Source organism: Crocuta crocuta, unplaced genomic scaffold (assembly GCF_008692635.1).
Source record: "Crocuta crocuta isolate KB4526 unplaced genomic scaffold, BGI_CrCroc_1.0 scaffold92, whole genome shotgun sequence".
Taxonomy (NCBI): Eukaryota; Metazoa; Chordata; class Mammalia; order Carnivora; family Hyaenidae; genus Crocuta; species Crocuta crocuta.
In genome coordinates this window covers 2,910,364-2,922,292 of record NW_027528804.1, presented here as the reverse complement: position 1 = coordinate 2,922,292, position 11,929 = coordinate 2,910,364, and positions in this window count along the sequence as shown.

Here is an 11,929-nt window from a genome sequence, read left to right as displayed (position 1 = left end):
ATAAAAATAAATCTGATCTTAAAATTTATTTTTAAAGTTCACTTATTAGGTTTCTGTTATATATCTGGTTAAAAAATGAGAAGTGGTCATTTAAAAATAACTTAATAAGTCCTAAGAAATGAGCAAAAGGAATGAAAAGATGGAAAGGGGTGACTAAAGATTATTTTGGAGCTAAAGAAGGCAGGTTTTAGGAATAATGGAAATATGGTTTATTATTTCTTGTCACATCTAGGAAAAAAATCAGTAATTTAGACTACAAGACGTAAAGACAAATCTAAATTAACTAAAACGTTGTACTGTATATTTGAAGAGAACCAAGTTTTTATTTTTTCAAGTGTATAGAGTAAGTCATAGACCTTTTGTTGGTCTAGTTTTACTACATAATAATTGCTCATAATTAGAATTATAAATTGTTTACTTTTAAAAATTGTTTACTTTTTAAAATAGAAAGAGGTTTCTATAGTTCTTAAAGGCTCAAAAATTCTTTTAAATATATAAAATATTTGTCGTTGATTCTAATTATTTTATTTATCTGTAAAGACTTCATTCTAGTCTATATCAATTTATTATACATTCTGAAATAATAAAACTTAATACGGTCTGACTCTGTATGAACTTTCACCCACATGAATCAAAATTCACCTTTGTGTCTCTAGTTGGCCCTTTTGTACAGTGACAGACTTTCCACAAAATGTCTATACCAAAACTCCAACAGATTAATTATGATTAGTTTTAAAGAACTTTGATTTTAAAGAGCTGCATAATTCATTTACATCAGCTGCCGTGGTGCATCTGTCTCCCTTGTCATTAAATGTTTCCTCTTCCCTACCTTAATTTGTCCATGCCTCTAGCCTTCGTTACCATTTCTTGTGACAATGCACTCTCTTCATTGAGAGAGAGAAAGGTCTCTCTCCACTGCACTCAAAGTATTATCAATACACTCACAGTGTTGGCCTGTGTGTCCACATGAGAATACATGCATACACACAGACACACACCATAACAATAGTAAGGCAGATTTGAAGATCTTTATTTTAGGGTTCGCCCTATTCTGTTTTGTTTTGTTTTGTTTACTTTGGGAGAAACCTCTCCATATTCTCACAAACGAAGATGTCCTTTTTTTTTTTTTCCTAAATCGGCAGTTTCATAATTAGACTAACTACCATTTAAAGCCTGGAAGATATAACTAAACTGATGAACTACCTAAGGATGTTACCTATAATTAGTAGTGGAAGCATGAGCCTTGAATTTCTGAAAGCATGACCTGTTTTTCTCATTTTTTTCCAGTTATATAACTTTTCAAATGAAATGAGTCCAAATAGAATTATGTTTCACTGTCATTCCAACTCAGTTGTATTTTCATTCTACAAAAGTTTTATGGAATAATCTTTGGATGTAAGACTGAAGGGGGGCACTTTTAATTATTCTGCTTACACTATAGGTTCACTTATTCAGTATGCATAAGCCACAAAGTGGTGAGGACTCAAGTCTGTAAAATATAAATCAAGGTGCTCAACAAAGTACATGCCTATGACATCCCCAAATACCTAATGATATAATGCATGAATTTTCTTTTATGTGTGTAACTGTCCATGGTAATAGTGATTGAACTTAATTATGAGATTTGGTGGTTTTGTACATTCATAAAATCGTATGGAAAGTGTATTTCTTAAAAGACTTCCTTGTTTTACTTCAGATCCTCAAAGATAGTAGTATTAGTAAGCATGAAGAAACTAAGGAAACTGTCTTGTCACAAACAGAGGAAACAAAACCACAGATGGAAAAGAAGAGTTCTTGTCCTCCACAAGGAAATTTGAATAAAGTTATTACAAACGGTATGTGAAATAAGAAATTTAAGTGGAAAGAAAATGAGAGGTATATTTGATAAATATTAAAACACAAACCAACAAAGCCACTGCTTAATCTATATAAACCAGATCAAATCAGCTGTATACTTCAGCTCTATTATAAGCAATGTGTGGACAAAGAGAAAATATTTCTTTAACTCTGTCAAAAAAAACNAAAACCACAGATGGAAAAGAAGAGTTCTTGTCCTCCACAAGGAAATTTGAATAAAGTTATTACAAACGGTATGTGAAATAAGAAATTTAAGTGGAAAGAAAATGAGAGGTATATTTGATAAATATTAAAACACAAACCAACAAAGCCACTGCTTAATCTATATAAACCAGATCAAATCAGCTGTATACTTCAGCTCTATTATAAGCAATGTGTGGACAAAGAAAAAATATTTCTTTAACACTGTCAAAAAAAAATAGTAATTGTTTAACAGATATAAATTTTAAATGTTTTTCNAGCCACTGACTTTTAAAGAAGTGTATAAAACTTTCTTTCCCTCCAAATTTTAAAGCATCTCATTATCATATAATTTTTATATGATATAAAAATTATTTAAATATTATATAACATAGCAATGTTGAGCATCTTTTCATATGTCTGTTAGTCATCTGGATGTCTAATTTAGAGAAGTGTCTATTCATATCTTCTGCCAATTTCTTAACTGGATTATTTGTTTTTCGGGTGTTGAGTTTAGTAAGTTCTTTATAAATTTTGGATACTAACCCTTTATCCAATGTAATTTGGAAGTGTCTTCTCCTGTTCCGTGGGCTCTTAGTTTTATTGATTTTTTTCCTTTGCTGTTCAAAAGCTTTTTATCGTGATGAGTCCCAATAGTTTATTGTTGCTTTTATACCCCTTGCCTTTGGAGACGTGTCAGGTAAGTTGCTGCACCTGAAGTCAAAGAGGTTGTTGCCTGTTTTCTCTTCTGGGATTTTGATGATTTCCTGTTTCATATTTAGATCTTTCATCCATTTTGAGTTTATTTTTGTGTATGGTGTAAGAAAGTGGTCCAGTTTCAGTTTTCTGCATGTTGCTGTCCAGTTCTCCCAGCACCATTTGCTAAAAAGACTGCCTTTATTCCATTGGCTATTCTTTCCAGCTTCGTCAAAGATTAGTTGTCCATACATCAGAGGGTTCAATTCTGGGTTGTCTCTTCTGTTTCATTGTGGTGTATGTGTCTGTTTTTGTGCCAATACCATACTGTCTTGATGATTACAGCTTTGTAGCACAAGTTAAATTTTGGAATTAACATCAATATTTTTAAGGTTCTGAATCTAAATTTGAACATCTGACAGTATAAGTGATTGGACTCCTATGTAAATATAATTTCTGTACATAGATCTTACATGCACATTCCCATGGCCTTATACATTATATAGTGAACAGTGTCTATACAGCGATTATTAGGAGTAGAGTCAGGGCCTATGAAGAGATGAAAATGTATTGGTCACCAAAGATTATCCATTGAAACTGAGGACTGCAGTTTGCTCAGGAATAATTTAGGAGTTTTATAAACACCAGTATTGAGACTACACACATACTTAGATCTATGACCAGTTTCCCCCTTTGTTTAATTTTTGAGTTTTCAAATTTAGATAAATTTATACGAAGAAAAGGATCTTCCTCCATGTTTCTATATTAGGGTATGTATATTCTTATATTCTCTTTTCCTGTCTCTCTCCATGTCTATCTGTCTGTGTCTTATGTCTGTCTGTCTCTTTCTCTCACACCCTACATTCACTAAAGAAACTCTTAAAACACATATTCTAGATAATATTTTAAGTAATAGCATATATTCTAGATAATAGAGATGGAGCTGCAGTTTCTCTATATAAATCATATTTAATTCACCAATTCCATAGTGTATATGTTAAATTAAATAAGAAATCTAAACTCTTAACCACATGCAAAAATCAGTCTCATCACTTTTAATCAAGTTTATGTCTTTTACTCAGGTGGTAGCTTGCCTAGTTCCAGAGAAATGGATATTGTAGGGAAATAGTTTAGGTTTTAGGTTATTACTCCATTTTTGTTTCTTTTAGGTTTACTTTCAGTAAAGATACTTTACTTTCAATAAAAGATACTTTATAACTATTTTTATGATGTTGTTTTTCCTTTAAATAAATGAAAGAAAAGCTTGATTATACATCCAGCTATGATTTTCAAGTAATCTTAGGACCAGAATTTTTCCATTAAAATCTTATCATCAGTTTTTTGAAGTAAGCAGTCTTGAAAATTTAGCACTCAAAAATAATACCCCAGACACTTCCAGTTTCTGGTCCAGCATCATCACTCTATCTTAATAGCATATAAAAAGTGATATAAAAAGTGAGACAAATTTAAAAATTGGCAACTCTCCTTCGTTCTACCAAAGAAGTAAGGTCACTTCTTGTTATTTAGGGGCAAATAACAGCCCCTAAAATTGGAGACAGGAATGTGGATACAGAGAATCATAACTTATCAGAGTAGAAACCTCTGCAGGAACCAGTACTAGGGTAGAATAACTTAAATTGTTATTGACAAATTGGCTAGAAATTTAGTATGGAGAATTCTGAGGGAGGCCAGCCATGGTGTGAGAGACACACTTTCATGAGTTTTTACCTCCAGGAACCATTTGGCAGAGGGAGGGGGAAAGTAATCATGTGAAGTATACCAGAGTTTTCTGTTCTTAACGGTATTGTCCCTCAAAAGAAACTGTTTTATCAGAACCTAACTTATGGGGGTGGGGAGGGTGCCTGAGTGGCTCAGTTGGTTAAACATCCGACTTTGGCTCAGGTCATGATCTCATGGTTCGTGGGTTCGAGCCCTGCTTCAGGCTCTGTGCTGACAGGTAGCTCAGAGCCGGAAGCCTGTTTCAGATTCCGTGTCTCCCTTTTTCTTTGACCCTCCCCTGCTCACGCTCGCTCTCTCTCTCTCGCTGTCTCTCTCGCTCTCTCTTTCAGAATAAGTAAAACATTTAAAAGAATTTTTTTGAAAAAAAGAACCTAACTTATGGGGATTTTATCAGAGCCAAGCTGACCTGAGAAAAGAGAAATAACCAACACCTGCCCCGTGTAATATAACCTCCACTAGGGGTAGGAATAAAAACCTGAGAGGCACTTGTGAGGTTCACAGCACAGAAGCAAAGGCTCACTAAAGACTGGTTAAGAATTCTATAGAACTCGGGGCGCCTGGGTGGCTTAGTCGGTTAAGTGTCCGACTTTCGCTTAGGTCATGATCTCGCAGTTCCTGGGTTCGAGCCCTGAATCGGGCTCTGTGCTGACTGCCAGCTCAGAGCCTGGAGCCTGTTTCAGTCTGTGACTCCCTCTCTCTCTCTCTCTCTCTCTCTCTCTCTCTCCCCTAGAAATAAATAAAAAATATTTTTTAAAAAAAGAATTTTATAGAACTCTTCTCCTCCCCTCACAACTTACCACTATATTACTAAAAGTCTTTTTACCTAGGAAATCATATTCACTTTTAAGCAAAAATGGACCAAAAAAACACACCTTAAAGAGACAAAACATCAGAACTAGACCCAGATATTATAGGTATGTTGGAATTATCAGACTATGATTTTAAAACAACTGTGACTAATATACTCAGGGCTCCAATGGAAAGGGAAACACTTAAGAATGGACAGGTAATGTAAACAGAGTGATAGAAGCTCTAAAAACCAAAAAGAAATGCTAGAAATTAAAAACTCTAATGGCAACAAATGGCTTTGATGGATTCATTACTAGACTGTACACAGCTGAAGAAAGAATCTCTGAGCTTGTGGATATATCAATAGGAATTTCAAAAACTGAAAAGTTAAGAGGATGAAAAGATTGAAAAAAAAATACAATAACTGTGGGACAACTACAAAAAGTAATGGAATAGCAGAAGAGAAGGAAGCAGCAGAAGAAATATTTGAAGCAATAGTGACTGAAAATTTCCCCCAAATTAATGTCAGATAGAAAACCACAAATCCAGAAAGCTCAGAGAATTCCAAGCAGAATCAATACCATACACACACACACACACACACACAGTACACCTACCTATTTCATATTCAAACTACAGAAAATCAAAGATTAAAAAAATCTTGAAAGAAGCCAAAGGGGAAGATAACACCTTACTTATTGAGGACCAAAAATAAAAATTATGTCTGACTTACCCTCAGAAGCAGTGCAAGCAAAGAGAGTGAAATGAAGTATTTAAAGTGTTGATACAAAAAGCAGTAGCAACACAACAGACTTGAATTCTGTATCCTACAAAATCATCATTAAAAAGTGAAGGAGAAATAAAGACTTTCTTAGACTAGCAAAAATTGAGTCAGTAAACCTCCTTGCAAAATGTTAAAAGAAATTCAGGGAGAAGAAAATGATATTGGTCAGAAACCCAGATCTACATAAAGAAAGAAGAGCATCAGAGAAGGAATAAGTGAAGGTAAAACAAAAATGTTTTTTAATATTCCTAAATAATTGAATAGATACCACTTCATAAAAATAGCAAAAATATATTCACTGATGATAGCTAATGTATAAATGAAATGAATGACAGCAATGATACAAGAAACAGGAGGAAAGAATTAGGAATATTTCGTTTTTATAAGGTACTTGCACTACCCATGATGTGGTACAATATTATTTGAAACTGCAGTTGGATTAGTTGCAAACTCTAGGGCAACCACTAAAAAGAAAATGTAAAAAAAAAAAAATAAGTATAACATATACTAAAAAAGTAGAGAAATGGAAGTATATAATAAAATGGTTAGTTAATGCCACAGAAGGCAAAAAAGTATGGAAGAAAAAATAGAAACAAAGAACAGGGCAATAAATAGCAAACAGTAACAAGCATGGTGGATATTAATCTAAGTATATTAATAATAGCTTTAAATGTCAGTGGTCTAAATACACCAGTAAAAGACCGATTGTCAGAGTGTATCAAAAGACCAAGATCTATAAGAAGCCACCTCTAAATATAAAGATACACATCGATTAGACATAAAGGGATGGAGAAAGATATACCATGTAAACACAAATCAAAATAAAGACGAAATAATAATTTCAGACAGCAGACTTAAGAGTAAGTAATATTACCAGAGATAAGGAGGGGTATTACATAATGATAAAGGGGTCAATTCCCAAGAAGACATGATAATCCTTAATATATATGTCTGACAACAGACGTGTTGCCATGTGTAATGGAGTTCACATGAAGCAAAAACTGAAAGAACTGCAAAAAGTATATGAATCCACAAATATGGTCAGAAACTTAAACAATCTCTCAGAAATGGACAGATCCAGCAGGCAGAAAATTAGTAAGGACATCAAATCAGTATCATCAATCAATAGGATATAATGAACAATTATAGACTACTTCACCTAACAATAGCATAACACACATTATTCTCAAGATCACATGGAGCATTCACTAAGGTAGACCACAATCTATCACACACATACAAAAATACTTCAATAAACCTACAAGAATAAAAATCACACAATGGATGCCCTCAGACCACAAATGATTTAAACTACAATTCAAAAGAAAGGCAGCTGAAAAATCCTAAAATACTTGGAGATTAAACAAGATACTTCTAAATAACACATGGGCCAAAGAAGGAACCTCAAGTAATATTTTTAAATATTTGGAACAAAATAAAAATGGAAATACAGATTATCAAAATTTGTGAGATGCAGTGAAAGTAGTGAGATTAGAGGATAATTTATAACATTGAATGAACATTTTAGAAAAGAATAAAGATCTTAAATCAATCTTCTAAGCTTCCACATTAGGAAACCTGAAAAAGGAGCAAATTAAACCCAAAGTAAGCAGAAGAAAAGAAATAACAAAAATCAGAACAGATATCACTGAAATTGAAAACAACAGAGAAAAATCAATGAAATCAAAAGTTGGTTCTTTGATAAGATCAGTAAAATCAATAAGCCTCTAGCTAGGCTAAGAAAAAAACAAAGACACAAATCAGAAATGAAAGAGGGTGAAACATCACTACAGATCCCATTATAAAGATAATAAAGGAATACTGTGAACAGGTTTTTGCCCACAAATTTGATAGCCAGGAAGAAATTCCTTGAAAAACACAATATGCCAAAATACAAGAAGAAACAGACAGTCTGAATCAGCATATTAAATAAACTGAGTCAATAAATAATAGCCTTCCAAAACAAAAAACACCAGACCTAGATGGCTTCACTGGTCTTATCAAACATTTAAGGAAGAAATTATACCAATTCTCTATAATTTCTTCCCAAAGACTGAAGCAAAGGGATAGTTCCCAACTCATTCTACGAGGTCAGCATTAGCCTCATACCAAAAACAAAGACATCACAAGGAAAGAAAACTACAGACCAATATCTCTGATAAACACAGAAGCAAAAATTCACAACAAAATATTAGTAAATCAAACTTAACAACGTGTAAAAAGAATTACACATCACAACCATGTGGGATTTATTCTAGATACGCAAATTTGACTTCTATTTGAAAATGAATTATTGTAATCCATAACATCAATGGGCTAAAGAAGAAATAATCGCACGATCATAACAATGATGTAGCAAAAACATTTGATAAAATCCAACATCCATCATAATAAAAACTCTCAGCAATTTACGAATTGAGGAAAACTTCCTCAACTTGACAAAGAACATCAACTAAAAATCTACAACTACCATCATACTAAATGGTGAGAAACAAAAAGCTTTCCCATGAAGATCAGGAATAAAACAAGAATGCCCTCTCTTACTATTCCTTTTCAATATTGTAGTGGAAGTCCTAGCTAATATGATAAGAAAGGCAAGTACAAAGTATACAGATTGGGAAGGAAGAAGTAAAACTGCCTTTGTTCACAGATTACATGATTATGTAGAGAATTCAAAGAATCAAGAAGAAACTCCAGGGACAACTAATAAGCAGTAGAACAAGATTGCAGGATAAAAGGTGAATATACAAAAGTCAATTATTTTCTTATGTACCAACAATGAACAAATGAAGTTTAAAATTAAAAATACATCGGGGCGCCTGGATGGCTTAGTCGGTTAAGCATCTGACTTTCGCTTAAGTCATGATCTCGTGGTTCGTGGGTTCGAGCCCCGCGTCAGGCTCTGTGCTGACTGCCAGCTCAGAGCCTGGAGCCTGTTTCGGAGTCTGTGTCTCCCTCTCTCTCTGACCCTCCCCTGCTCACGCTGTCTCTCTCTCTCTCTCCTAGAAATAAATAAAAATATTTAAAAAAATAAAATTAAATTAAAAATACATCATGATTTACATGAGTATCCCTAAAAATAAAATACCTAGATATAAATCTAACAAAATATATACAGTATCTATCTGAATAAAACTACAAAACTCTGGTGAAAGAAATCAAAAAAGAGCTAAATCGATGTACAGATTTTCCTTGTTCATGGAAGACTCAATAATGTCACCATGTCAGTTTTTCCAACTTGATCCATAGATTCAACACAACTCCAATCAAAATCCCGGCAAGTTACTTTGTGGATGCCAACAAACTCATTCTGAAGTTTATATAGAGAGGCATATAACCAACGTAGTATCAAAGGAGAAAAATTAAAAGTTGGAGTACTAATACTACCCAACTACAAGATTTACTATAAACCTACAATCAACAAGAGTGTGGTGTTGGGGCAAGACCAGACAAATATATTAATGGAACAGAATAGTGGGCCCAGAAATAGACCCACATAAATACAGTCAATTGATCTTTGATAAGGGAGAAAAGACCATACAAAGAAAGTCTGATTTTAAAATGGACAAAAGACTTTAACAGACACCTCACCAAAGAAGATGACAAATATATGAAAATATTCTCAACATCATATGTCTTTAGAAAATTGCAAATTAAGGCAGCGATAAGAATCCATTATGCACCTGTCAGAATGCCAAATTCCAAAATACTGACACCAAACACTGGTGAGGATGTAAAGCAACAGGAACTCTCATTTATTGCTAATAAGAATGCCAATGGTACAGCCACTTTGGAAAACCGTTCCATAGTTTCTAAACATACTGTTGCCATATGCTCCAGCAACCATGCTCTTTGGTACTGTTTACCAAAATGAGGTGAAAATTTATACCGACAAAAACATACACATAGGTGTTTATAGCAGTTTTGTTCATAATCGCCAATTTTTGTGTGTGTTAACCATTGCCCTGTTTTTTTCCAAAACTCTCCATCGTCTCACAAACTTTTTTTGTTATTGACAGTGCCTTATTGAATTATAATATAGTTAACATACCACAGAGACTTAAATGTGCAGCTCACTGAATTTTGACAAATGTATACAGCTCTGTAGCCATCACTCACATCAAGATAAAATAGAAGAGTCTTGCAGCAGTACGACTTTATTTATTCCTCCTCTGCCCTCTGTACTAGATTTATATATGTTTTTGCTTCTACATTCTTATTTTACATATATATATATGTAAACTTCTATATTTGCTTTTAAAAAACCCAAAAAGTCTTTTTGTTTTCATTAAGAAAACTCATATATATCCACATATTTACCTTCTCTGGTTCTCTCCATTTCTTTTTGGTAATCTGGGTTCCCATGTAGAATTCTTTCCCCTCTAAAAAACTTCTTGTAGTTTTTGTTGTTGTTTTGTTTTGTTTTTGTTGTAGTATAAGTCTTCTAGCATTCTTTTAGCTTTTATTTGTCTGAAATTTGCTTTTTAAAAAAATTTTAATTGAGGTATAATAGACATATGACCTTTTATTAGTTTCAGGTGCACAATATAATGATTCTATATTTGTGTATATTGCAAAATGATCAACACAATAAGTCTAGTAAACATCCATCATCATATATAAAAACCTTTTTTTTTCTTGTAATGAAAAATTTAAGTTCTACTTTCTTAGCAACTTTTAAACATATAACACAGTATCCTTAACTATAGTCACCATGCTGTACATTATATCCAATAACTTATTTATTTTATAACTGGGAGCTTGTAACTTTTGACCCCCTTTTCCCCTTTATGCCAGTCCCCCCTTCTGGCCACACCAGTTTGTTCTCTGTATCTGTAAGCTTGGATTTATGATTTGTTTGATTTTTAGATGCTGTATATAAGTGAGCATGTGGCGTTTGTCTTACTTTGTCTGACTTATTTCACTTAACATAATACCTTTAAAGTCCATCCACATCATCTCAAATGTCAAGAGTTTTTCTTTCTTATTTTAAGAGTTTATTTTTAAGTAATCTCTACAACCAACATGGGGCTCAGAGTCACAACCCCAAAATCAGGAGTCACATGCTTCACTGACTGAACCAGCTAGGCACCCTGAGTTTTTTCCTTTTTATGACTGAAAACTACTCCATTTTTATGTTATATTATATATGGCTATTGAAAATAATGCTACAGTAAACATGAGAATGCATGTATCATTTGAATTACTGTTTTCATTTTCTTTGGATCAATACTCAGAAGTGGAATTATTGGACCATATGGTATTTCTATTTTCCTTTCTTCTTGAATAAATTTTGGTAATTTGTATCTTTCTAGGAATTTGTCTATTTTATTTAGTTATCTAATTTTTTAGCTTGAAATTNAACTGGGAGCTTGTAACTTTTGACCCCCTTTTCCCCTTTATGCCAGTCCCCCCTTCTGGCCACCACCAGTTTGTTCTCTGTATCTGTAAGCTTGGTTTTATGATTTGTTTGATTTTTAGATGCTGTATATAAGTGAGCATGTGGCGTTTGTCTTACTTTGTCTGACTTATTTCACTTAACATAATACCTTTAAAGTCCATCCACATCATCTCAAATGTCAGGAGTTTTTCTTTCTTATTTTAAGAGTTTATTTTTAAGTAATCTCTACAACCAACATGGGGCTCAGAGTCACAACCCCAAAATCAGGAGTCACATGCTTCACTGACTGAACCAGCTAGGCACCCTGAGTTTTTTCCTTTTTATGACTGAAAACTACTCCATTTTTATGTTATATTATATATGGCTATTGAAAATAATGCTACAGTAAACATGAGAATGCATGTATCATTTGAATTACTGTTTTCATTTTCTTTGGATCAATACTCAGAAGTGGAATTATTGGACCATATGGTATTTCTATT